The 26,863-nt window shown below is 46.9% G+C and overlaps 1 non-coding gene across 1 annotated transcript in view; it reads right to left on the minus strand.

Annotated features, from left to right (window-relative positions):
* Positions 1–2,936: 2,936 nt before the first annotated feature.
* Positions 2,937–26,863, minus strand: part of LOC103220410 (uncharacterized) — a 55,146-nt gene continuing 31,219 nt past the window's right edge. The window contains exons 2-4 of the transcript XR_012095269.1: positions 20,432–20,752; positions 14,915–15,005; positions 2,937–6,393 (exon numbers count right to left, since the gene is read on the minus strand). This is a non-coding gene — a transcript (uncharacterized protein). The remainder of the gene's footprint in view (positions 6,394–14,914; positions 15,006–20,431; positions 20,753–26,863) is intronic.

Consider the following 26,863-nt stretch of genomic DNA (forward strand, 5'->3'; position numbering starts at 1 on the left):
TTCCAAGTGGAAAATCACACTCTGTCCTTCAGCCTGAGAGTGAAGAGAGAAGGCAAGTAAAACAAGGACCTCCTGAACTTGGCCAGCACTCCACCCCTGCTACCCCCCACCCCACCCAGCTCAGTTCCTTGGCCAGTGAGATAATGGAAGGTTCAGCCCTTGCAGCTGACGTGGGGTGGGGAGCAGACGCCCACTCTGGGCACTTCCAGCTGACACTGACCTTTCAGTCATGGAAACATTCCCCAGACCGACACTAATCGGGGGCACATCTGGCGTTTGGACTGCATCCAGATGGGGGTTTGTGTTAGTCGAGTCAGCATGATAACCCGCTGGGGAGGGAGGGAGGGGAGAGGACACAGCAGCTGAGAGCAATCCCCATCCTTGGCTGCGTGAGGGAGAGGTGGTCATGCTGTGGCCAGTGAGTCATAGACTAGAGACCACCTAATCCCTGTCCACCCCTGCTCTCCCTGCTCCCTCCAACAGAGGACAAAACTGGATCCACCCAGAAAGGCAACTCGCCAGAGTTGCACAACTGGTCAGCAGCAGACTGCGATCTCAGTGTCCCGGGAAACAATCTCAGTGTCTCATCCACTCTATCGCACTGCCCACTTTCTACACTCTCTCAAAGTGTAGCGTGTTATTTCGGGATAAAATACATGCTAAGGTGATGAAAAGAGTCCAGCTGTTTCTTCTCTTTCACTTCCTCTGATTTGTAAAAGTATAGGATGATTTTCTAAGACAGTGACAAACCACCATCGCTCACACCCATTCCACCCACCCCAATTCTTTCATCATAGCTTCTTTTCTGGATTTGGAAGAAGAGGCTGCCCTTTCTGACTGTTTCATGGACTTTGTCAGAAATCAACACAATGTCTTATCTCCCATCCCTAGAACGAGCAACTGCAATTGGGAATAAGACTTCATAGTATCGAAGGTCCAGCTACACAGGTCAGGAATGACAAATGGTCTTGGCCAGCTCTCAGCCTCTGCCTTTACAAAGTCTGACACCTGTTGCAGTCACGAATTGCACTGCTAAAGAGGTAATCAAGCAAACCAAAGCCAGGATAAAAGGGATTATGTCTCCACTCACCCACACAGAAAGAAGGCTGTCTCCAACGGCAGAAGGAAGTTCTTTCCATGGGCCCTGGAGCGCCCTCCCCACTTGTGGGCACCATGGTTCAAGTCTGCCCCAGTGATCCTCTCCTGTATAAACCTCCAGGTCCAGATTATGGAAACCAGGAATCTCATCCAGCTGCTCAAATAACAAAGAAGTTAGCGGGATCTTCTGGTATGAATAATTGTAACTGCAGAGATCTATTTAGCCTTAACCCTTTGCTATAAACCTATAGAGAAACAAGGAAGCAACCCAGGTAAAAGCAAGACAATGGTCAGTGGTCAACTTCCCAAGGTAGGTTTCAGCTTCCACATTAACTAATCAGCTTGCAGAGCTTGCAGCACCTTCTACATCCAGCCTCTAGACAAAGGGCAACTATCATCCACCAACCGATTTTATCCTCTTCTGGAAGAATCAGAAAGGAGAAATGTCTTCACTCCATTTCTCCTACCCTCCTCAAGATCACCTCCTCCCCAAACCCCTCACTTCTGTTGTCCTCTCTAAGAAATATGCTTTATCCACTCCAATGGGCAGGACAGTAGTAACTGAGACAGGAGAATGACCCTCCTCCTTGCTTTAGGGAAGTTATCAGTTCCACCCTCCTTGGGAAGCTCTGTAGTCTCTGAGAAGAGGCTCACAGACACCATCACTCTACCTAAGCCAGTTAGGTCTTCTGCTGGTGCCAGCCTCTTTTTTCCCCACCAATGAGTTGGTACAAAGCCATTCCGTGTTCCATGCCAAACCAGTTATTCGCAACACTCATCAAAATCCACCTCCGTCCACTAACTCAGCACTCCTGCTTTCCTAGCATGGCCAACCTTCCTAACACCCTGACATCCTGGCCTTCAGCTTCACTATTTACATCACATGAGAGATTTAGGTTTTGAAAGCCCAGTTCCCTCTGAAGAAAGTATGCAGATGATTCATCTTCTCTGAAAAAACTACCCATCCCAGGCCTTAATATCCATGCCAAAAAGCTCCTGAGATGGGGCTCGGAGAGGACAGAGTGGGGGAGTTCTGTTACATGGGAGAGCACTGTCTCAGTTTCCAAATGAAAAAGATGACACTCTGTTCTTGGGGCACTGCTTTGCCGGGGTGTCCTGCAGAAACCAAGGAAGCTTCCGTCCTGGAGCCACTGTGGACACAGCCTTGGATCACCGTGGAGCCTCAGACCACACTGACTCCTCCCTGTCTCCGTGTCTAACCCCCTCTCACATAGAGAGATCTGACCGACCACAGACATCCCCTCTGGCCTCCCGAGTGGTTTCTTCAGCACAGCTTCCAGAGCCAAATTAAACGTTCACTCTATGTCTATAGACAAAAAGGGTTTTGACTAAACTCTGTGTTTTAGAGAGGGAGTTAAATGCTGTTAACTTTTTAGGGGTGGGTGAGAGGGATGACAAATAACAACTTGTCTGAATGTTTTACATTTCTCCCCACTGCCTCAGGAAGGTTCACAACGAGGTCATCCATGATAAGGAGTAGACCTCCCAGCCGGACTGTCCCTCAGCCCCCAGAGGACACTCCACAGAGATATACTAACTGGACTTGGAGACTGACTCACACTCCAGAGAAAAGCGTGGAGCAGGGGTGCAGGGAGTGGGGCCAAGGTCCCAGGGACAGGATGTCTAGGAGAGAGATTGGGGTGAGGGTAATCCAATGCAATTACTGTGGCAGCTCAACATTGAAGGGAGGGGGAAGAAAGATGTGCAGCAGAGATGGTAAGCTCCAAAATTTGAGGCTTCAGCTGCTGGAAAGTCTTAGGGGCAGAGATAATAAGACATAACAGACTTTGAGGGTTTACTACACACTAGACGCTCTATGCATTTACTTACTTATTATCTCTTATTTATTACTTCATGTAACTCTTATAACAAACTTATGAAAACAGAAACCCTCACATAGCCATTTTACAGATGAGAAAAGTGACATTTTTGAGAGGATAGCTAAGGATAGCTAGTAAGTAAAGGAGCTGGGACCTAAATCAAAGCCTTTCTAACCAGAGTACACACTCTTTTCTTTTTCCAGGGTAATTTTTTTTAATTTTTATTTTAAGTTCTGGGATACATGTACAGAAGGTACAGGTTTGTTACATAGGTATGTGTGTGCCATAGTGGTTTGCTGCACCTATCAACCTGTCATCTAGGTTTTAAGCCCTGCATTCATTAGCTATTTGTCCTGATGCTCTCCCTCCCCTCCCCACACCAGACAGGCCTTGGTGTGTGATGTTCCCCGCCCTGTGTCCATGTGTTCTCATTGTTCAGCTCCCACTTATGCGTGAGAACATGTTGTGTTTGGTTTTCTATTCCTGTGTTAGTTTGCTGAGGATGATGGCTTCCAGCTTCATCCATATCCCTGCAAAGAACATGATCTCATTCCTTCTTATGGCTGCATAGTATTCCATGGTATATATACCATATTTTCTTTATCCAGTCTATCATCGATGGGCATTTGGGTTGGTTCTATGTCTTTGCTATTGTAAATAGGAGTGCACACTCTTGACCACTACACTGGAGCACCAGGCCCTAGAAATCGTGACTATATTCATTAACCAATTAGAAACTAGTATGTGGAGGGTATTGGGAGCAGGTTTAAGACTCTGAAAGATAGTCTGGCTTCATTTTAACCAGGGAATTAATCATCCATTCCATGCAGCACCATTTTCAGAAAAGGCATTCCCTGGCGCTCACCCTAAGTGTTTGTATTCTATGGCTAGATAGGCCAGTGTATAACCACTCCTTTTTTCAACACTTCTTCCAGCAAAAACACAAAAGAGCATGGTGAGCTGAGCTTATACTCCTTACCAGAGGCCTCTGATGTCCCATCTGTTAGTAGGATACCAATCCATGGCTCCTCACTTTCTAGGAGTCTCAGAGGAGACAGTGGACCCTGGAGACACCCAGGACACAAAACCAGAGGAAGATGAAGAAGCTCCACTCACCTCTCCCCTCATTCTTGTCCAGAAATTTGCTCTATCTTCCCCATTTTTTGCCCTGTCCAAATTACCCACCACAATTAGACAAAAGGCCTCAAGAGGTCTGCAGAGGGGCAGGATGAGGGCAGGGGCCAGCTTTGATCCTTCAGTTGATTGTTTTGTGATTACTTTAGACTTGGTCTAGTCAGGAAGAATCCGTCACTCTCAGCAGGCAGTGGGTGGGGAGAGGTACCAGCAGACTTAGAAGTATATACGGAATGTATTAAACCGTGGTGCAAAAAGAAAGGCCTGAGAGGTTAAACCAAAGAGGGAGATGCAGTTGCACAAAGTTAGGGGATTGAAAGAGTCCCCAAGGTACCAGAAGGTCCAACATAGTAAGAATTTTAAGAGGTGATAAAGGTAACTTGCTGTCAGAAGAGGCAGATATTACTAAAGAAACAAGTGAAATTGATTCCTTTCTCACGCCACCATAAAGGTGAATGGCTACCAGATGGTCAGACAGAAATACCTGTCCACAGGCTGCTGGAGAGAAAAATAAATGCAAGAAGAAATCAGATCCTCCTCTGAGCAGGTGAGCAGGAAATTAAAATATCTGTACACTGACCACAAAGCAAGACCACACATGGTCGTCAAGAGGCTGTTCAGAAGACAGCAGGAGTGGAAGTTAGCGTCTATCCTGTCTGCCGCCCCACACGCAGCGAGCCTAGTCACAAACCTCCCAGTATCAGAGGGAAAAGCCTTTGGAGAAATCCCAGCAGAACCAACAGGAATAAAGATGGGACAGCAGAGACCCAGGCCACTGTGGGAAAACCAAGCTCACATCCTAGAAGAGTCGTTGGTCCAAGTAACAATTCCTTGAGCACGTGCTATGTGCCAGGTCCTCAGCCGGGAGCTTTTTCAGTGTTTTTCTAAGTGTAGGCAGTTTCTGAAATGGCTCTCAGTGATTCTTGCCTCCCATGTAATCCCTTCCTCTAAGTGTGGGCAGGACTTAGGGACTTGGTTCTAATGAATAGAATATGGTAAGAGTGATGGGGCGTCACTTACTCCCATCAAAAAATCTCCCTGGATTTGTGCTTCATAGACTCCCATCTCTCCACTCCAGCATGTCTTTCAGATTCTGGGCATCGGTGAGTAAATCTTCTTCCTCTCTTTGAATAATCATCTTTTCTGTGGGCTTGTTGCTACATTTCTCCCAGAAGACACCCACATACACACACACACAGCATGCACGCACATCATTACACTAGTTGGAGGAGGGAGCTCAGCCTCCTCTTGCCCTTGCCATTGTCCTGCTCCTTCCCAATCAATCTGCCAACCACAAATTAGCATTACACAGGCATTTACAGTGTAGCCTCCAGGGATAGATAGAAGCTGCTAATCCTTAAGAAGGAGCGCTGGTACAATAGCAAGTGGCCTGCAGCCTCATCTCCGCTCACGGGGGTGTTCCTGTGCAGCAGCATCTTGCTCCTTTGTGAGCTGGCCAAGTCAACCACAGATGGTGGAGTCACTGGGCCTTGGGCAAAGAGGAGACACTGGAAATCTAAGGAGCACCAAACTTTGCAAATGCCTGCATGACACGCTGTTCGCTGTTCGATGACTCTATTTATCCTCAGCAGCTGATCCTCTTGGAACGGATTCCTTCTCAGAGCTTCCAGCCTGGTCTTTTGTCAGTATACCCTTCCATTTTCCATTTCTACTGGTTAACATTAATGAATGGCTCCAACTGGGACCAATCCAGGGCATGAAATCCCTGGGGGGGGGCAAGTCTGTAGTTCCCACCTGCTCCACCCTCTCAGCAACTTGGATTAACAAAGCTGGGGTTTGTTTTGTTTTACTTTTCTTAAGGGATTGATTTGGCCCTCTGAAGTATGATTGAAATTCCTGATCCCAAAGGAAGGCAGCCCTGGCTGGGTTCCCAGGGTCGTTTCTATCCCCAGGCATGGTCTTCAGAGCCCCCAGGGGCCTCTGATTGCAACTCTGCCTGCTGAAATCCCAAGGGCTGGCTCCTGCAGCAGCCTCCTCTGAGGCTTCCTGCTCAGCTCCTGGGCCCTTATCCTGCAGCTGGGTCTGGAAACCAGAGGAGCTTGCAAGAGGCAAAGCCTCTTATCACAAACATTTCCTGCCTACTCCCGCCTGACCCCGCATACCATAGCCTTTCCCTGGCTAGTTGGGCCACCAACGCAGCCCTCACACAAAAGACTTGAAAGGCAGGGTCCCCAGACTTGTCTCTACTCCAGATTCTTCTCCATCCACACTGTCTCCTTTCTCTAGGGAGCTCACAGGCTCTTCCAGGCCACCCAAACGGTTCAGTCGCTGAAAAACATGGAAGGAATTCAGGTGGAACCTGCAAGAAAGAAGACAAAAGGCAGGTAGGATTTCTAGTTCAAATAGAAGATGTGACTCACAGCTGGAGTTGGGCCCACCTCCCTGAGGACCCCACTGTGCTATCTCTGACCAAGAGATGGAGACAGAGTTGAGAGAAAGGCCTGCACACCTGTGTGTGTGTGTGCATCTCCCTGGCACCCCCATGTTGTGGCCTCCCCATGTTGTGCTGCAAGTGTGGCTGAAGCCATATGGACTGTTGATGGTATGTGCTGAAGGTCTAGGAGACAGGGCCAGAGGGTCTAGCCAGCCCAACCGAGCCGTGCTCAGCAGGTCACTAAATTCCACAGCCCCTGTCCCCTCCCCACACCTGGGGCACCCTAGTCCCACCCCTTCCCCCGGCCTACACTGGCCTTCCCTCTGCCTCCTGCCCCCAGCTCACTGTGTGGTCCAAGCCCTCTGCCACAAGAAGAACCAGGGAGGGAGGGATGGGCCTGCGTGTTTACAGTCAAGCATAACTGAGCCTTTATTTTAAATAAATAAAACTTTTAGCTAGTTTTTATTTTCTCTTTCTTTCCAAAAGCAGTTTTGTCCCTCCTCCTCCTCCTCCTCCTCATCATCATCATGGCTGAGCCTTTATCTGTGGGGCCACCCAGGGAGGGGCTGTGGGAGGATGGAGGAACAGAGGCCAGACTGACCCTGATGCTTCATGTCTTCTCAGGCCGTGTGAAGTTCTCTCTCTCTGTCTGTCTCTCTCTCTCATCCTCACAGAGCCTCAAGGTTATTAAGAATTCAGGGATGTCCAGGTCTGAGGAATAGAGACTAAACAGGAAGCCCAGGCTTCATCGTCAGCATATTGTCCATCTGTTCCCCCCAATCACAGGGTTGCCCACCCCCCATATGAAATTGCCATCCATCTGTCTTCCTCTTTGGTCTGTCATCTCTCTGTCTCCCCTGTTGGACCCTCATCCATCTGCCCCTCCCATGGGACACCGTCTCTCAAGGTCTCTTTTGGGTTGTCATAAATCCGCCTTCCCCATGGGATGTTCCATCCGCCTGTTACCCCATCGACCTATCAGTCTATCCGATCCCCTTGATCACCCTTTTTTGTCCATCTGTCTCCTCCCATAGGACTTACTTTTGCCCATCTGTCTCCCCGAATGGGGCCAGCAATGGTGAGTCTCTGAGGCATGGAAACAGTTGGGATTCTGTTCTGGTTTTGATCCCAGCAACCACAATAGTAGCTACCATCAATCAAGTGTCTATGTGCCATACACTCTACATACATTATTCCCTTTTGCCCTCCAACAGCCCCGTGTGTGCTTATTTCCCTATTTTACCAGAAGGAAACAGAGGCTCAGAAGGGTTAAGTGTCTTGCCCAAGGTCACACAGCTCCTAACGGGAGACACAGGGTAAAAACCGGCTCTGCCAGTATGGAGTAGGGGTGAGGACACAGTCTTCTTACTCCACCCCCAGAATGTAAGACTCCCCTTCCCCTGGCCTCCCTGCACATTTAATTTACACTTTGCTGCTGGATGTTTTCAGACTGATGAAGTTTCCTCCCTGCCCTGGCTCTGCACAAAAAAAGTGAGGGAAGAAAAGCAGCCAGATGTGAGAGCATTTTGAAGGTCTTTTTGGGGGGATGGAGAGTGATGTTAAATAAACATCCAATGGTATTCTTTCTGCAAAACGATCCATTTTCATGGCACCCAGGAGTTCGTCCAAGGGTCTCTGGGTCACTGGGGAAAAGTATTCCGTGTGTTTTGGCTCCATATTCTTCCATTGGCCACAAAGAGCTAATTCTTCCAATTAATGAAATCAGCACCACTGATGGAGATGTACTGACAAATTATTTTCAAGATGAATACATTCACACCCATGGTGGGACTGATTGGCCTGAAGGATTTGGAGGCTACAGAATGAAGGTCCCCCTGCCCACCGAAGACACTGAGGTCATTCATGGTGGCCGGGATGTTGGCCACCACCTCAAGGGACGCCTCTCTCCACTGGAGCCATGGAGACTGGACTGGGTTGTCTGTGTGGAAGGGCTGCCTATCAATGGGCTTCTGTATGGCCTCAGCAGGTCCCCAGCACCCCCCACCCCCTACTGCCCCAGCCAAGTCCCCTTCAGGGCCTGGTCTGAAGGGCCTATTCAGCATTTAGGACTCCCTGATGGGAAGTGAAAGAGAGACAGACAGATGCTTCCGTGGAGCTGGGGAATAGCTAGAAGCCTGGAGACAGGAAGGGAAGCTTGAAGCCACCAGGGAGGAGCCCAGAGAGAAGAAAAAAGGCAGGCCAGAGGTCCTATAGGATAAGAAAGAGAAGAGGGGAGGAGGGGAGGCTGTGAGGGGGAAGAGAGAGGGTGGGAGAACCAGAGGAGGGGGAGGAGGCCGGAAGGAGGCCTCCATGCCGAGGGAGAGATCCCAGTTGGGAGACAGACCAGAGCCAGAAAGCAGTGTGGGATTTTTTAAGCCACAGATTTAATTTCCTGATGATATTTTTTTTCAGGCTGATATTCACAGCATTTTTCATTCCCCAAGCAGATCTACCAGTCATGAAAAAGTGATCCAGAGTGAGCTGAGTGATGGGCCCAGTTTGAACCTGAACAGACCCATCAGGATAGCCCAAAGTCAAGGCAACATGTCCTCTCTTTTTCTAACCACTAGAGACTAAGGACAAATTTTGCTTCTGGCTGGCCTTGGAGGAGGGGAAAAGAACAGTTTCTAGGCAGCGCTGGTGAATAAGTGACAATGCAACTTCAAGGGCTAAAAGATCTCTGTTAATCATCTCTTTGGTTTCTGTTTTCCTGTGTGGGCCCTGACTGAATCAGTATTCTGAGCTTTGAGAGTTATAAGTTAGGAGCTAAAGAAACCAAAGCCCAACTTTCTCCAGGGCATCTTATACCACTACCACCAAGCCATCTTTCTAAAGCCTTATTTTCCTGCTTAAAAATCCATCTGTGCAGCCCTATGCTTACCAAATAAAGTCTACACCCTTCAGCCAGAAAAGCAAGGCCCTCTAGAACCCAGCTGCTCCAAGTGTGGTCCAAGACCAGCTGCCTTGGCATCACCAGGGGCCACGCCACGGACCTGCTGAATCACCAGGCAACCCTTGTGCGGTGACAGCACGAGAAGCCCTGCTCCTTACTGCTTCTGACCCACTCCAGATAATCTCCTGCTGCTGCCATGGAGGAGGGCTACTTCCGCAGCAAACTGGAAGTGTAAAAGTCTTCAAATATACCTTTCGCTTATCCAGTTCTGAGTGCTGGTTCCTGACTTTCCTTTATCTTAAAGATGCTTCCCCTTGTACCCCCTTGAGGAAATCTCACCCACATTTAAGACCCAACTCAAATGCCATCTCTTCCAAGGATCCTTCCCTTCTTACTGTCCCCTTTCCTTGCCAGAGGTTAGAACTTCCAAGGCAGTTTGTTTGAATCTCCCTTGGAGTGCTTTCTACCTTCTGTCTTGCATTTTGATTACTCATGTACTTATCAAGGGGCAGCATTGTGTAGTGTTTTGCAGGGTTTCCTGGGTTCAAATCCTTGTCCCATGGCTTCCTAACAATAGCACCAAACAAGTGCTTAATCTCTTTGGACCTCAGTCTTCTCATCTGTAAAATGGGAGTAATAATGATACCTCCTCATAGAGTTGTTGCAAGGATTTTTAAAATATATTTATTGAATACCTATGTGCCAAGCAATGGAGATACAAATGTGACCAAAACCATATAGTTCTGTTCTCATAGTGGATTACAGTGCTTGTACAGTGTTTAAAACACAGCGAGTGCTCAATACATTTTAGCTATTATTATGCCTTATCACATTCACCATACCCTGGGCATTTGTGTAAGGCAGGGAGCATATCTACAAAGATACATAGGTGTTATAGCCCCAATATCTAACACAGAGCTTGGCATATAGTGTGCACTCAAAAAGTGATTGTCAACTGAGATGACCCAAAGAACAATGTTCTTAATTGCACAGGAAATGAGAGCTGTCATCCCTAAAGCTCAGTGCTTACCCAACATGGCAGTCTTCCCAAGGTTGACTGTTTTGTGCCCCTTTTCCTAGAACCATAATTTGTTTAATCAATGATTGCTGTTATTTTTCTAATAATCGTTGGTTAAAAGTTCTGTTTCCTCAGTGTGGTTTCCATGCTGTCCTCTCATTGGTTTCTTTCTGTGTCCCACTCCCTGCTTCTCCTCTGAAAGCTCAATGTTATGTTTTGGGGTGGGTTTTTAGGGGAGCAAGTGAAATATTTCCACTGGACGTAGTATTTATTTTATTTTTAACTTCTTTGTATAACTTAATCAATTGTCTCATTAACATTCTTTTGACTCCCCCAAAAAATGGTTTCTTAAAATTCTTATTCTGTGTTTTCATCTCCAGGGGAACACTTGGGCTGGGTTTTCTACCAAGAATGACACAATTCTTTCCATAGCTACATAGAGGTGGAATTTGAAAACCAAGAGAGTTGTATTGGTCCAGCTCTATTGCCTTAGTCCTACGCCCCAAAGAATTCCTCATACACACAAGACCCCAACTCTCCCACTGGCCACGTTTCGCAATGCTGCCTCTATTAAAAATGTTCTCTTTCTGGTTAAATCCTAATGGAAAGTGAAATAAATACCATTTAAAAAGCTCTTTCAAGATGAGGGTCATTCCAGAGTCCAGTTGCCTTGAATTACAATGATCCTTGACATATCACTATTTCCTTCAGACTCAGTTATTGTATTTTTTTTTTTTATTTCAATCAACAAGCATTTTAAATTTCCTTTCACATTTCCTTGTGGTGACCTGGTTTTGTTTATTTCTCCTTTCATTTTTTCAAGATGGGGTCTCACTCTGTCACCCAGACTGGAGTACAGTGGCGCAATCAGAGCTCACTGCAGCCTTCAATCCTGAGGTCAAGCGATCCTCCCACCTCAGCCACTCAAGTAGCTGGGATTGCAGGTGCAGACCACCATGCCTGCTTCTGGTTTGGTTTAGAGGCAATACAAATATCATATGTCTCCTATAGTTCTGTCCCATCTACAATTTGCATGTCTCAATCTTCTTTTTTGTTATCCACAGGCAAAATATTATTCAGTGCAAGCTCCTTCCACCGTGATAGGAAAAGATTTTCCCCTGTATTGCCTTGGCTTTAAGAAAGGGAGAAAAAGACAACTAAAGTCACTTGTTTGGGATTTCAAGGAACTGGGAAAAAATGGAACCTCTGGCAAGTGGGAATGTGATCTACATGGGAGAATCTCTGAGAAGACACCTGCTCTTCCATTCGTCTTTTTCTCTGAGGCTCCTGGAGCTGCAGCCTCATAGGAGTGACTCCTTGTTGGAAACTGGGGCAAAAAAAGTACAGCACTGGTAAGGACAGAGGGCTCTGTCTGTGGAAAGGGGACAATTGGTGAACTTTCGAGCCCAGGGGCAGGGGCAAGGTTTCCAATGTGAGCTAGACGTCTGGAAACTCAATCTCACCTAGAGTATCGGTTACCTCACAGACTCAAACCCTCTCCTGCATAAAGGGTGGCAGTAGCAGGGCGGGCCTCTGACATGAAACCCTCTGTTCACTTCTTAATTAACTCTAAGAAATGTGCATCAGAATCTCTTAGAAAGGGAAATTGTTCTGCCCGGTAGAAGGACAGTAGTGTCATCAAGATAGGAGTTTGAGTACGACAAAAATATCAAGAACTTCCCATGTCTGCCTTGGCCCAGAGAATTAGACATTAGTGGGGTCACTCTTTAGATCATGGGACCATTGCTCCCTGCCAAATTTCTGCTCAGGGCTTGTTTTCTAAAGAGAATCATAAGAGTTACCCTTGCCCTGCCTACTGTTTTGATATCAAATGTCCTTGGTACTCGAGCATGAAAATATGAGGAACTCTCAGATCCTGATTCTACACACTTTGGCAATTCCAGATAAGCACCTGAATTACAGAATCCTATTTAACATCTGGGTGTGAATTCTCTCCCCATTCACTCTGAGCCTGCCACCAGACTAGCCCTCTCTAAGCCTTCATTCACGTATTCTCCATCAGCATTTAGTATAGACCTATCAGTATGCTTGACACTACACTAGGGACTTGAGGTACAAACAGGCCCAAGACATGATCTATGACCTCAAAGGGTTTATTTTCTAGCAGAGAATACAAATGTATGGATTAATAATAGCAGCTACTGTTTATTAAGCCCTTATGAAATGCTTTTTCTTTTAGTGACAACATCTCACTAAGATACCCAAGCTGGAGAGCAATGACCATACAAAGGTGTGATCATAGTTCACTATACCCTCAAACTGCTTGGCTCAAGCAACCCTCCTGTGTCAGCCTCTTGAGTAGCTGGGACTACAGGCACACACCACTGCACCCTGCATATGATATGCTTTTGATAAACATTGAGCTAAATAGTTGTAGTAGACAGCCTCTAAAATAGCCCACAATGATCTTCTCCTGAAATTCACATGCTTGTGTAGTGCCCTTCCACGTTGACTAGGGCTGGTATAAATGATAGGATCTATGGAAACAACAGTACATGACTTCTGAGACCAGGACATAAATGACAATGCGGCTTCCACCTTGCTCTCTCTTGGATCATTCACTCTAGGGGACTCCAGATGCCATGTGGTGAAGATACTCAGGAAGCTCTATCCTGTGGGAAGGTCCACATGGAGAGGAACTGAGGCTGCCCACCAATAGCCAGCGAGGAATTGAAACCTTCTGCCCATAGCCATGTGACTGAGTCATCTTGGAAACAGTACCTCCAGCCACAGACAAGCCTTCAGATAACTGTAGTCCCATCTAACATCACGACTGCATCCTCACGAGGCAGAACCACCCAGCTAAGCTGCTCCCAAATTCCTGACCCACAGACAGAAAACAGTGTTTATTATTGGTTTAAGCCACTAGATTTTAGGGTAATTTGCCATGCAGCAATAGGTAACTAATACAGAGCTTTGTGTTCATTTTCTATTGACTCTTCAGGCCAGTCCTAGTGGGTATTTATTATTATCCCAACTTTACAAATGAGGACACTGAGATTTAGAAAGGTTATCGCAAGAGGCAAAGTCACAGCTAAATAGCTAAGTCTTCTGAACTTCAAACTCTGTGTCTTTAGCCTCTATGTAATAAAATGATTTTGGCGCAAATGCAGAAGTCTATACAGGGAACAAAAGGTCACAGTGGGAGTAGTGAACTCTACCTGGGAAGTCTGGAACTGGAGGGGAGGAGGAGGCAGGGAAGACTTGTTATAGGATATCAGACTTGCAATGAAAAGGAAGGATGAGCAGATGTTCACCAGGTGGGCAGCAAGGAAAGGGATTCCAGATGAAGCAGCATGAGCAGGGGCGTGGAGGCACCAAACAGCCTGTGTTCAGAACCTCTGAAGTTTCCAGACCTGGAAGAACTGAGGCCTTGTGGCTTGTACATAAGGGGATACTCTCGGTTCTTGCCCAAGGTCTATTCTTGCAGTCACAGGACAGAACCCTGTGCCCCCCAAATAATTAGCACATTTCCTACAAACTAGTGTCCCAATCTCTTCTCTTGATTAACTTAAATCCCCATTCACTCCCCATTTCTTTCCTAGGTCAGTTCTTTTTTTTTTTTTTTTTGAGATGGAGTCTCACTCTGTTGCCAGGCTAGAGTACAATGGCGTGATTCAGCTCACTGCAACCTCTGCCTCCTGGGTTCAAGCGATTCTTCTGCCTTAGTCTCCCAAATAGCTGGGACTACAGGCACGTGCCACCACACCCAGCTAATTTTTGTATTTTTAGTAGAGACAGGGTTTCACCATGTTGGCCAGGTTGGTCTCGATCTCTTGACCTTGTGATCCGCCCACCTTGGCCTCCCAAAGTGCTGGAATTACAGGGATGAGCCACCATGCCTGGCCAGTCAGTCTCTTTTAAAGACCCAGCTCCCTGGCATCCCCATCATGCATACCACTGTTCTTCTTGGCAGGCAACTCTTGCTCCTTACAAAAATGTGGTTATGATGCTTATATTTGAATTCATAACATCTCTTTTCTACTGCAAAATACCATGTAAACTTTACTTTCTTCTTTAGCAGGGTCGCAAGAATGGCAAATTAGGGAGATTCATGGGACCAAGTGTATTGGATTATAGAAAGGTGCTTTTAACTTTTATTAGGTTGGTGTAAAAGTAATTGCGGTTTTTGTCATTACTTTCTTCGAAAATAAACAATTACTTTTGCACCAACCTAATACCTTTTCTCATAGCAGCCTTCTGGATCCTTGGTGGATTATAAATTAGAGACGCACAGTACGAGGAATTAGTAGCTGGTTTAATAACAGTATCCACACCCCAAAAATATTGACCATGGGTTTATGTCAAGGTCTAGAGGACAATCTATATTGGCATGACCAACGGTTCTGCCCTCAGCCCTCTCCCAGGCAACATCTTTTAAACTAATAACTTGAATGAAGATATAGAAAGTAGGTTTATCAAATTACCTAATGGTTAAAACAGGTAGGTAGCAAGCCCATGAGATGGCAGAACTAAAACTGTCTCCCAAAAGGCTAACATGAGTCAAGTCTTACCAAGACATCTTTACTTGACATGTAAAGTCCTTCACTTGAGTTCCAAAAGTAACTGCACAAATACACAATGAAGATTTCTGACTCGGGGTAACTGTAAAAGGGAAGAACATTAAAGAGTTTTAGCTCTAGTTGAATGGAAGCGAAGACACAGCCTGTGCTAGGGGAGAGGAGGAGGGACAGTTGGATTCTGAAGGTTTACTGCTGAGATTCGACAGCCTCACCACCAACCCCAGGCTGTATTTAGTAACTCGCACTCTACTCCATTAAATCTGTTTGGGTTTCCAGCCCCCTCCCCGTGGCCCTCACCCCAGACTGAGCCAGGAGCCCTTAGAAGGTAATGAGAACACTGAGAGCTTGGAGTCTGGGAAGAGCTTGGAAATGAGAGCGCTCAGAGCCTCTCCCTGCGCGGCCCTATCCCTGCTGATAAGGCTGAGAGCAAAGCTGGCTGACAAGTGATTGGAAACAGGAGTTCCCAAACCCTTTAACTCTTTCCTACCCTGCTCGTGTGCTGGAGTCTCCATCTCCCTTGGCTTCCCCCTCTCTGTATCAGGGCTCTCTTCTCCCTCTGCCAGGCTTTCCATCTACTCCGCCTTTTGTCCTGATGAGTACTGAATGCTGTCCTTCTGCCTGAAAAGCAGTCACTTTCACCACCAAAGATGCAGGCTGCCCAGACAAGTCAACCAGGGAGTCTCCCTCTGGTCCAGACCCTACCAAGCTCACTTAAACAACCACACCTGTGCTTGTCCAGCGCTGCTGTTCAGCAAGCAGCAGGAACCTACCAGGGGAATGTTGGTCCTGTTTGGTGTTTGGGGTTTCTGGGAGCGGAGACCCCAAGGCAAGTCACAGAAACCTAAGCCCAGAGCCATTCTCAGCTGCCCCTGCTGGCTGGGGAACCCTATCAAAGGACTTCAGGGGTCACCCTCTTAAGCCAGACCTGACTTTGCTAGGTGATCCTAAAGGCCTTCCATTCACTTAGCTATTGCCTGCTTCGTGGACAGACCTCTTACAGGCATGGATGACGAGGGGTCTGTCTGTGACAGTGGCCAGCATGACTGAAGCTAAGAGGTAAGCTTCCCTCCTTACCCTGGGGATGGGCATTAAGGAAAAGCCAGGCTTAAGAGCCACAGTAATTAAGTGTAAAAGAAGCTTCCTTCAGTAGAATGGAATTCAGATAAACTGCCATTATCATGCAAAGCAGCTTTGCACCTAAAAGCCCTTACTCAAACAGGCAGTTTAATTAAATCCCTAATCTCCTCTGGCCTATTTGACCCCTTCTCTCCTCCTCTTATCCCCTTACCACCCCCACCCCCTGCCTCAACCACACCCTTACCTTCAAGATTCCATTTAAAATACCCCACCTGTAAGTGTGCAAAATCTACCCAAAAAAGGTAGGTCTGGGGTCCTCTTTAGAGTTTGGTCGCTGTGTCTTAGGGGTTAGCTCCCTGAGGCTCAGACAGCTCTGACTTGGGTGCTGGATGCTGGCAGCAAGAGTGAGCATGATGGTGGTGATTCCCACAATGGCCGTGGTCAAATGAAGTGAGGGGAGTCAGCATCACACTCCCACCCACTGATTCCGGCTCAGCCCCAGGAGGCTGATGCCCATTTATAACCCACCCCGTGCCATGAAAAGTCTGCAGTCTCCCTCTCCACAGTAAGTGTGAGGCAGCCCTAACAGGCTTGGATGTTAGGACCCTGCTGTTAAACCAGGAGGGACAGGGATGGAGAAATTGACCTGTCTGTGGGCATCTCCATTTCTGAGGCCACACTGGTGGCTGCTCTGAAGCCTAGGAGGGATGCTAAACCTGGTAGTGAGATTTGCAGGGAGAAGCCTGCAGCTATGATCTGGAGTAGACTACCTGCTGTCGGTAGGGGGAGAGGTTAAGAGAAGGAAGACTGGAATGGGGTGGGAGGGTGACGAGGCTGAAGTGCACTGATAAAGAAAAACCTAATAGTACCTTCTGACATCTGCAAAGTGCTTTATAAGTTTGTGCCTTCGTTCAGGAAAAGAAAGAAAGAAAATCATGTATAGAGTATGCCAGGCACCATGGCCTGCTTCTCTCTTCAATTTGAACCTTGTAAAGTAAATCTCCCTCCCTCCCCACTCCACACACAGGAGAAAAAACTGCGATGCAAGGAGGTGAAGTGACTTTCCCAGTGGCACACAGCTCATGACTGGCAGAGCGAGGATTCAAACACTGGCCTGCCTTCCTGAAAATCGACGCTCTTTCTGCTAAACCACAGCTCACCCACAAGGATTACAATGTTGGAGCGGGGATTAACCACCCAAGAATACTCATGGCATCGTGGGCCAAACTCCATCTCTTCTCCTTCATGCAGCAAGAAAGTTTCCATCTCAAAACAAGCCATTTCCTCTGAGCAGCGGTCTCGGCAAGGATGAGAAAATCAGCCCTCAGCCCTGTGGATGCAGGCCAAGGGAGCTGGGCTTGTGGAGGGCTTCTTGGGGTTCAAACCCAGGAGAATAAAGAGTCCCAGAGGAAACTTTTCTTTGCAGGAAAGAAGTGTCCGGGGCCGTGGTGGGGGAGGGGGCATCTGTAAGTCATATAACAAACACCAGACCTCTCCATTTTATACCTCATTCCTTTGGTGGGGGCAAGCAGTGGAGCCATCTCTATTTGGGAAACAGTGAAACTCAAATCACCATGAACCCTGCACTTTCTCTGTTAATCGTGTGAACTTCACTGTGCCTGGAGAATGCATGGACCTGCATTAGACGAAGTTATATTTCTGGAATATTACATATATATCTGTGCAATATATCAATTATATGGAATATATATAGAATATATTACATATAATATATGCGAATAACATATATTCCTATACATTATTATATATAATATAATCCTAATATATATTATAATGTGTATTATCTTCTATTTCCTTGTATTGTGGGTTTTCTTTGCAAAGAGTAGATACCCTTTCGGGAGGTTCCAATAAATCTTATGAATAAATGACTGAAGCTGGCAGTGTTTGAGGCGGCACAATACCCAGCCCCTGAGGGAGCTCCTAAGCTTTTGATTCTCCGGCCCTGAGCTGGTTCTCCCCAACCGGCCCTGTCAATTTGTGGCCACCTCGCTCCAAGCCAGGTATTTCCAAAGGTCATCGACTTGGAATAACAGGTGCTACTGTTTTGACTTCAGCAAGACAGCCTGGGACCAAAGAATCCTCCATAGCTTCAGGGCTGATGTGGGTGGGTTAAGAAAGTTGGATTTTGGATGAGATCTGTTACAGGGTCCTTTGTCTCTCTTATAGCAAAGAAAACTGAGAAGAATTTTAAAAGGCTGCCTTGGTCTCCAGAATCCCTCTGGAAGCAGATGGCATGTCAACAGGTTCCAGGGCAGGCTTCAGAGGCCCCAGACCTGGGAGCCTTATTGGAATGTAATTAACCTAAGTGCTGGCTGTTAGGATGAAAAGGCAGGAATGCAATTATGGAAGGAGCATGAGGTGAGCTTTCATTGATTAACCTGTCCTGTCTGATTCCATTCCCTACTGAGGTGATTTTGGGGGCCCTCTGAGGGTTGCCCTGTGCCCTCAGGGTTATGAGAAAGGAAAACAATCACTGCAGAAAGTGAATACCTAAAACAGAGTTCAGGAGGCCTGTGTGGACCCCCAAAATTGCCTGGAAAATGCACTTGTGCAAAATGCAAAGTGTACATTTTCGAGGAAGAGGCTGGACACTCTTATCACTTGCTTGAAGGGGTCTGCAGCCCCCAAAAGGTTAAGAATCTCTGTTCTAGAGGAGCGAAAGCTCAGCACAGTTGCTAGAGTAGGACCTCAGGAAAAGTTCCTTCAGTTCTCAACTTCAAATGGCCATCATCCATCTGAGTTCAGTTCTGGTTCTACCACTTACCAGCAAGTCATTTAGCCTCTCTGCACCTCAGTTTCATCTGTAAAATGAGGGACATCCCAGGGTTCATAAGATAATTGAATGATGTGCAAATACAAAACATTTTTATTTTAGACAGAGTCTCGCTCTGTCACCCAGGCTGGACTGCAGTGGCACGATCTCGGCTCACTGCAACCTCTGCCTCCTGGGTTCAAGCGATTCTCCTGCTTCAGCTTCCTGAGTAGCTGGGATTATAGGTGCCTGCCACCACGCCTGGCTAAGTTTTGTATTTTTAGTAGAGACGGGTTTCACTGTGTTGGCCAGGCTGGTCTCGAACTTCTGATATTAGGTGATCTGCCCGTCTTGGCTTCCCAAAGCTGGGATTACAGGCGTGAGCCACCACGCTGGTCAGAATGCAAAACTCTTTTTCTCCGTCTTGCTCTGTCACCAGGCTGGAGTGCAATGGCATAATCTTGGCTCGCTGCAACCTCCACCTCCCAGGTTCAAGTGATTCTCCCACCTCAGCCTCTTGAGTAGCTGGGATTACAGGTGCCCGCCACCAGGTGTGGCTAATTTTGGTATTTTTAGTAGAGATGGGGTTTCACCATGTTGGCCAGGCTGGTCGCGAACTCTTGACCTCAGGTGATCTGCCCACCTCAGCCTCCCAAAGTGCTGGGATTACAGGCATGAGCCACCTTGCCTAGCCAAAACTCTTAACCCAACATCCAGCTCTTGGTAAGCACTCAATAAATGGAAGCCATTTTGATTATGATTATCAAAGTCTAGAATATAAAGTGGACTGTGTACATGTACTCTTTAGGAGCAGTCTTTTGGCCCCAAACTCCATTCTATGGGAATCCCCAGGTAAGATGCTCCTCCAAAATGAAGTGGAGCCGTGTGACCCAGGGTCTTTAAACATTGCTTTCTCAAACCCTCCCCCAGTAGGGTACTTCTCCCCTAGAGGCACAGGGATCTGGCCACACTGGGAGACAGGCTTCTGGAAGTGGGGGCACATCAAGCATCTGGGTGGTACCAGTGCCTGGGCCTGACCTGGAGTCTTCACCAGCCTGCCCCTTTTGGGGAAGCTTCTGACAATTTTGATTACCAAAATCTTCCTGCCTTTTGGGATAATACATTCAAATGCTCCATTGAGACAGACTTCTGTATCTTTACAGGCCCTAGAATGAGACCAACCCAAGGCCCAGCATCTGCAGAATGTCCAAGGTGGAACCAGGAAGGAAAAACTAAACCACTCCTTTTCCCCTCTTCCCAACACACCTTTCTCTCCTCCCAGATCCTTGGAGCTCTCCTCCCTCAGAACCTACAAGCTGCCCAGTGGTCTTCCAGACCAGCCCCAATTGCTTCCAGCCTCCTTCCTCCAGCACATCCCTGCAGCCTTGGGCCACTGATCCTACGCCAAAGCCTCCCCCACCTCTGGGCTCAGAAGCAGGTGTAATCCCAACTCCAGCAGGGAACACCAGAGGGGAAGGTCACGGGAGAATCTTTAATCTTCAGTTCCCAGGAGAGAAGATACCCAAAGAACAGGGAGCAGGAGCCAGCTCCAGGCCATCCATTTGTTTATTCATCAATCATTCATTTATGCATTAATCATTCATTCCCCCACCCATCAATCACTCATCTGCTTATTTATTCATTCAGTGTGTTCATACCTTGTCCTTGCTTTGGTTACCGCAGATGTTGGTCCTCTCCTGCTTTGATCTGTCCCCTGTTTCTCTGGCAGTTGCACAGCAGAAGCCTTCTCATGTCCCTTGTTGGGTACTTGGCTGAGAGGCTGTCTCCCTCTCAGAGGTGCCTGAGGAAAGCCAAAGGGACAGTGCAGAGCTGTCTGCTGCCTGCAATTTCCCTTCCATTGCAAAATCCAGTCTTCTGGTCCATGGGTCAGTGGGAGAGATTGGGAGGGGCTGCAGAGGGGTTTCTAGGGCCAATCAAGGAATAATGGTCTGGACATCCTCACCGTGTGCGAGTTCTGGCTGTTTAAAAAAAAAAAAGAAAACACAATATGCTGATCCTTCTGGGAGAAAGGTGACTGTAGGAGACTCTAAGCCTCTGTGCCTGGTTCTGAGGCCTGAGCTCCGATCTTTGAGGGGGTTCGGGGAACATGGTATGGGAAAACCTGGGGCTGGAGTTTCAGAGACCTAAGCTGTGAACCTTCTGACAGGTCTCCCATCTTCCATCCTTCCATCTACTTGGCCCCCATAAAGTCTGCTCTCAGCCAGCAGCCAGAGATCCTTTAGTAAAAGACCATGTCCTGCCTCCGCTCAAAACCCTGCCCTGACTTTCAGTTCTCTCAGAGCAAAAGCCAAGGCCCTACTTGATGGGGTCCCCCTCATCTCCCACTCACTCCCTCCATTCAGCCCCCACTGGCCCCATCCTTCCTGAACTCACCAGCCACACTCCTACCTTAGGGCTTTGGCTATAGTTGTTTCTTCTGAAACAGGCTTGACCTGGATGACATGCTTGAAAATGACTCACTTTCTCACTTCCTTCAAGTCTTTGCTCAATTGAAACCTTCCCCATGAGCCTACCATGACCCATCCTATTAAAAATTGCAAAGCACACAGGCGCGCGTGCACACACACACACACACCCCACTCTCAACCCCTCTGCTCCTTAGCACTCATCTTCTAATGTAATACATAATTTACTTATTATTTTTACCATTTATTATTGTCTCTGCCTGCTCAAGAATAACTTCCAATAGGGCAGGGGTCTTTGCATGTTTTCTTCACTGATGTGTCCCGAGGGTGGGCCATTCCATGGATGCCTGGTATATAGCAAGAGCTAGTAAAATATTCCTTGGATGAAAGAATGAATGAGTTAATGGGCTGTAGGAAGCTCTGAGGATGAAGCTTGTGAAGCCACGGGCTGTGGAGTTTGGGGCTTCTTGGGGGTAGAATTTAGGAGGCCCACAGTGGCTTCTATCAGCTGTGCTGAGGAGAGAGGAGCCAGGCAAATTGCCCACTCCCAGCCTTCTCGGGGAGGAAAGGTAGGCAGCAGCGTCGGTGGGGATTGCGCTAACTCAAGATGCCAGCTCCATGCCGCTCTGGGGCTGGCCAGCGCTCTGGATGTCATTAGCTGATTTGTTCTGCTCTGCAGAATGTACTTTTCATATTTAGGCAGAAAAAACAGCTTTCGATCCTTGTGCCCTTTCTGCTGTGAGCTGTAGCACATGGCCTGCTTATTATGAATTAATCCTCTAAAGAGCATGTTCATTCTTCTAATTTAATTGTGCTTCGTTTCAGAAAATAACTAAACCCAGTGCGGAATAAACTCCAATGCTGATCGGTTTTCAAGACGTTAACCTAAGACAAAACACTGCTAGAGGGCAGCAGCAATTTGGAATCATTAAAGGGAACCCATGTAAATAATAAAAACAGAACTAAAATGCAGAATTAAATTAAGGAATAGGAAATTAAATTTGGGAATCTAATCTAAAATTGAGGCCTTATATGCCCAGGCTTACCCTGGCTTGGCTCTTCACTCAGGAGTGCCCAGGAGAGGAGGTTCTGCAGAGGTTCCCACGACCGGGGAAGCGGCAGCCCCTCCTGGGTGACAGTTTGCTGCTCTGGGAAGAGAGATGTGGGCTGAAGTGGGAGAAAGGGGACTTTCCTCCCACAGGGTCAACTGTGATGAAGACGAAAGCCACACTGTCACAGCTGCATCTGGATGGCTCGTCCTGAGCCCTGGTGACCGGTTCAGGAGAACTGCCTGCAGCCAAGAGTCCCAGCTGCCACTCACTAAGAGGAAGCGCAGGAAATGAGGCAGATGGTGCTGAGTGGCTGCTAGCCTGAGATGCTGGGAGTGGTCAGCCCTGGGCAAAGAAGCCGCACCAGCCCTCCTTCACCTTTGGGCCCTGGGCACCCTCCCACAGGTGACCCAGCTCAAGACAGAGGCTGAGGGAGTTTCCTCCTGCCCCGGCAATGGCCCCTAAGCAGAGTCCTGGCCTCCCCACCACCACCGTGAGAGCCCAGTTCCAGATGGAGGAGCCCCAGACTCCAGCATCACCATGGCAGGTCAGGCCTCCCCCAGGCAAAATGAGAAAGGGAAGATGGGAAGGATGGGGGCTGGGGATGAGAAGAGAGCCAAATTATAAAGTGTCTGCAAGTCAGATCACTCAGGGGCAGAGTTAGCACCTTGGCTCAGGCTTCATTATGTATTGATTTTTTAGACCCTGTCCCTGGGGTAGTCTCTCTTTTTTCTCTCCATATTTGTACCTCCTCTGGCTCTCTTCCTCTCTTTCTCCCACCTCCCTCCTCAAAGTGAAAAGAGATCAGCCTTCTGAGTCAGACAGACAGATTTGGAGCCACAGTTCTTCCTCTTACTTGGTACTAGAGCTTCAACAAACTATCTTGCCTTCCTTGACCTCAGTTTCCTCATATGCAATGCTAATAATATCTGCCTCCTTGGTTTGGGCTAAATGCAAGAAAGCACCTGGCACAGAGCAGGCACTCAGGCACTTCTGCTTTTTCATTCTCTGTTTCACCAGTGATTCTTTACACGCCACTCTCTACACACACATGCACACACGTGCACACGTGTGCACACACAGGCTCCGCAGGCTCCATCCTCTGCCAAAGGCCTTAGACTGTGTTTCTAGAGCACCACAAGTAGTTAGAAAAAAAAAAAAAAAAGTCCAGTCAATCAAATGCAATCAACTGCTTGCTTTGATTCACAAAGGCAAACATTCAAACAGACAGCCATATCCCAGTATCAAAGTGAAGTTTTCCATTGCCATTTTCATTTGGAGTTCTACATGGATAAATTAGCCACCTTAAAATAGATCTCTTTTTTGAAAAAAGAAGAGAATACAAACAAGCAAAAAAATAATAATAATCACTTGTTCTCATTTAATTCACATTTTGATCAAGAAACTGATGCACAAAATTGAGGCCACAATGTTGATTGGTCAGTTAAACAGTGATTGCGTCTAAAACTATCCAAGATGGAGACCACAAGGACAAAAAAGGCTAAGAGTTCTGTCTTGAATTCCCTGGCTACTTTGCTAACTGCCTGCAGACAGCATGCTAGTCTCTTGCCTGTCTCCTGATTTATACCCATAAATTAAGGCACTGTGTGGCACAACCAATCTCGGTTCTCCCAGAACAAACCCAGAAACCTCAGAGAAGCCACCTGGTGTGGATCCAAAATCCGTGGAAGATCCACCTTCAATGTCAATAGAAAAGAAGCAGGAGAGCCACACCCTGGCCTGAAGCTACTAGGGAGAAGGAAGGGTTACCCTGAAGGTGAGGACCAGGGCCAGGTAAGCCACAAGGTTGGCCTACACTTGGGTCCAGGGGCAAATACTGGAAAATGACCCCTCAGCCTTTAAAAGTTAAAAAGGTATGCAAATTTCTTAGACAAGTAAAACTCTTAACAGAAGACTTATCCAGGGAGCCCCACCTGTTGAGGAACTCAGTTGATGGGGGGTTAATTTCTAGAAGGTTGGAGTAAGTGTGGTCAGTTAAATGGTATTATGGACCGCACATTTCTATCCCCCGAAATTCATATGTTGAAACCCTAATTCCAAATAGGATGATATTAGGAGGTGGGGCCTTTGGGAGGTGATTCGGTTTAAATGAGGTCATGAGGATAGAGCTCCCATGATGGCACTAGTGACCTTACAAGAAGAGAAAGAGACTAGAGTCATTTGAGGACACAGAGAAAAGAAAGCCATCTGTCTTCTCTCCAGGAAGAGGACCCTCACCATCTGGAGGTGCTGGTGCCTTGATCTTGGACTTCCTAGCTTCCAAAACTGTGAGAAACAAGTGTTTGTTGTTTAAACCACCCAGTTTATGGTATTCTGTTGTAGCAGCCTGAACTGATAAAGACAAATGGTTTCTGTATTTCTGATCTTCAGTGAAAACCTCCGTTTCCAGAATATGAAACTGCCTGCCTGGGAGGGCTTTTGTGTGGAGGCAGTTTCCCCATTTTACCATGAAGCCTCAAGTCGTGTCTACCCAACAGAAGAGCTTTCAAGGTGGCTACACTTGAGAGGGAAATTAATTTGTTTCCCTAAAACAACTAAATTCCCTTCCATCTTAAGTCCATATAGCTTGAGTGTGTGCAACCCATCCAACCAAGGATCCTTTCCCCATTGGTAACTCTAATATTATTGCTGATAACACTAGTGAAAATAGTCAACATTCATTGAGAGCTTACTTGATGCCACACATTTGTTCTAAATGCTTCATAAGAATTATTTCATTTAATCCTTACAACAACCATATGAGGTAGACATTATTGTCCCCATTCTATAGATGAGGCAACTGAGGCCCAGAAAACAGAGCAGCTAGCCCATTATAACAACAAAACACAGCAGCACCAGGGTTTGAACCTAGGCGATGCCCCAGATTCTGGAGTCTCCTCACCACTAAACAGCACTCCCTGTTGGTCACCAACTCCCCCCATCCACACATCTATCCATAGTGACCCTAAATATAGGCCACATGGAAAAGAGAGTTCACCAGGCCTTTGGGAACTCATATCTGGAAGGCAGCCTTGTGTTTACAAAATGCCTTCCCACGGCTTTTCTTCCCTGGTCCTTGTGGAACATGGTGGCTAGGTCTTCAAGGTCATCCTTGCCTTTCAGCAAATGCTGTGTCCTGGGCTCTGTGGGGTGTATGGTATAGAGACAAGACCATGCTTTATTCTGTCTCATGGATTAACTTCTCACAGCCCATAAGGGCAACACAAGCTTGGCACCCAGCAGAACATTCCTGGAGGAAACAGCCTTGTCAGTGTACAGGTACTCATTTAAATTCCAGACCCTGGTTTTTAAGACACACATCTGCAGTGGGCATATGTAGTGATAGATGAAAACAGAAATGGTTTTCCACTGTTTCTGTATTATTAGATGTGACCTACTATCGAAAGAGCAAAGAAAGAGTGGAAAATTAAAGGTGATTTGATATTAGCCTCCTATTCATATTAGAAAAAGTAACTGCTCTTGCGGTTTTCCTCACAGAGGTGTCTTTATTCATTTGACATGCCTTTAATAACTAATTCTAGTTGTCTGGTTGCCAAGAAAGATTTCCTACGGGCAGACTTGAAAGTGACTCGAAACTCTTTGCATGCCCGGCTTCAAATGATCCCAGAACAGCAAACATTCAGCTTCCCTCCAGACTTCTGAAGTGTGGGAATAACATGAAAGAATGAACAAGAATCATTCTGCAGCCTGCATATGCTATGAGCAGAGCTGTCTGGCAGAGGTTATGGCTCTGTCTACATGGACCAGGCATAGTGAGATTTGGAAATAATCTCATGCATTTGATCCATGGAGTCAGCCAAACCAAATGATTTATTTCAAGAAAATAAATCTACTTTGGGGCCAGAATGGTGTAGGTCAGTCATAAACAGACTGAGCTTTCCTCTCTCTGCGTAGACCTGGAGTGGGCAGAGAAAGGCTGGGAAAACCACCACAATTGCTCTCATAGGGTCACAACCAAATAACCCATGCTATGAATGTGTCCATATATTCACTACAATGGTCATTCATCTACTTATGGCAGGCTAAGTGGATGACATACATACATAAACTAATTCTCACAAGAATCCTACTTATGAGGTAAGAGTACCATTATTCCCATTTTACCAGTGGGAAAACTGAGCCTCTGAGATGTTCAATAATTTGCCCGGGACTCACAGTTTTGGAAGTAGAAGTTGGCTAGGTGTTCATCAGACATTTCTTTTTTTCCTCCTGGGCACACAACAAGATGCCACTTTCCCTCCCGTGAAGTTAGATGCAGCCATCTGACTGAATTCTGACCCATAGAAAGTGGATAGAAGTGACATACGTCATTTCCAGTTCCTGCCCATACATGATTCTCTCTTTTCCTATTCAATGACTGAATGGAGATGATTCTGAGGACTTAGAAAGGATAGAACCTGAATATGGAAGAATACAGGATTCTAACCAACTGCTTTGTGCAGAACCCCTTCATCAGCCTGCATTGGATGGTGATATGAGCTAGAAATAACCTATTGTGTTAAGCCACTGAAATGTGATGATGGTTGGTTCCAGCTGAAAACCTAAACTGATTATTAATGCAACTCATAAGCTGCTTCCAAACTCAAAAACTCTA

This window comes from Chlorocebus sabaeus, chromosome 14, assembly GCF_047675955.1.
Source record: "Chlorocebus sabaeus isolate Y175 chromosome 14, mChlSab1.0.hap1, whole genome shotgun sequence".
In the NCBI taxonomy this organism is placed as follows: domain Eukaryota; kingdom Metazoa; phylum Chordata; class Mammalia; order Primates; family Cercopithecidae; genus Chlorocebus; species Chlorocebus sabaeus.